A 1,819-nucleotide genomic window follows, 5' to 3' on the forward strand; every position below is an offset into this window, starting at 1 on the left:
TCGATAAAACACTTAAACGCAGGCTGTGAAAAATCAGAGTGGGTCCATCTTAAAAATACTTTCCTTCTCCATGTCCACTAGGAGGAAGAACTGCTATTGGGTGGAAAGGAAAAAAAGTAGGAATGAATGGTTCACGGATTTCCCAAGTTTCACACCAAAAAGGACAGCTACATCCTGTGCTTTCAGACTAAAACCGAAGCTTTCTTACTTCTAGGGATGCTTGTCTGCCAAGAAAGCTGGCACTTGAACAGATCTGCCACTGCGCCAGTCCCAGACGTTTTCCTCTTTACTCAGATGCAGAGCAAGAAAGAGAAAGCAGCATAAAAGAATGCTAGTTAATCATAATACTGCACTTTTCTGTCAGAGGTATTGTGGGAAGGAGACATGCACTGTTTCACTGAATAGAAGAGGCTGGATTCTCAAGCAAAGGATTGTTCTGTCATGTGGCCAAACCGTCCTTGCCCTGAGAGCCACCCAATCTGTCTTTCAGATTACAAAATGAAAAAAAAAAAAAAAAGGCCTGCACTGATACAAATAAGCATTTGCATTTTAAACAAATCATTGCTTGTTCCCTTCATTTCACTTTATAAGCTCCAAATGCTACAAAATTTCTGCAGCTTTCAGACATTTCAGAAATGTCTATCACGATTAGAAAATATCCTTGTGTCATATTTGCTACCAAGTAAACCACAAAATGCCTCTATTTTCCTTGCAGGTTATTGGCTTTTTCCTAATCTTTCACAGTGTGATTTATGTTAAGGACTCTAATCTTTCTTCTTTATCTGCCCAGGGCTATTGTTCTTCTCAAAGGTAATGGGGCCTAAAGTGGCTGAATCTGTGACATTGTTCTCTCTCAACACTTATGTTTCACAAATTGCTCTGTTCAGGCACGCATGTTGACATCCTTGAATGATGTTCTTCATGCACCTTCTAAAGGTCACGCTGCCACATAAGTGTTGCTTTGAACTAGGGACCAGTGATACCCCATCAGCGATACAGTTACGCAACAGGCCCCCTGGCTTCGGCTGGTGTCCGGCATGAAAAACAATGGCAGAAGAGTTTTCTTGTTTCAAAACTGCTAACAGGAAAACAAAGTGCAAGGAAGGTTTTTGTTTGATTGTTTAGTTCATGGCTGTTGGTTTTGGCAGAACTGTCATTTCAACTGAGTCACACGAGGGGCAGGACAGATCCCAATGCTGTATATCTATCACCTTGCTGCTCCTTTGGGGTTGCCCAGAGAAGTTTTATATCTGTTTCTGAACTTATAAAAGTGACAAAAAGAGATGCTTATATTACTTTTGGTGTTAGTTATTCCTCGACAACATCATGGCCTATATTGTTTTTTTAAGGGCGGAAGATGTTCCTGAATGACCATCTGTGTTGAGATGGTATTCTGGGATCTCCTCCCTAAGGTCCTCTCTCAACATGCTGGCTGTGTAACTCAGACAATTATATTTATACTTTTCTCTTTTTACTAGAGATAGACCTGGTTTGCTATAACCTGCAGAATGTGCATCATTCATTCCTGATTAAGAGTAAACAGCACCTGGTCAGAATTTTGCTTGATTCTGGGCTATGCAGGAGACCTAAAGCACAACAACTTTAAATTATTCCAGAGGGAACTGAAGGTCTTTAGTGCCTGACAGAATCAAACCTTTTAACAGGGAGAAGAGTTTGCATTAGAGCAGGACACACAGTAGGAATTTCATCTTAATTCAGTGCATTCAATGCCTTTTAGAGAGACCATTGCATAATTTTTCAGTCACTCTTCCAATTACTGGTAAAACGCCTATGAGATTTTTCCATCCCCTCTGTTCTT

Source organism: Eurypyga helias, unplaced genomic scaffold (assembly GCF_000690775.1).
Source record: "Eurypyga helias isolate BGI_N326 unplaced genomic scaffold, ASM69077v1 scaffold17855, whole genome shotgun sequence".
NCBI lineage: Eukaryota > Metazoa > Chordata > Aves > Eurypygiformes > Eurypygidae > Eurypyga > Eurypyga helias.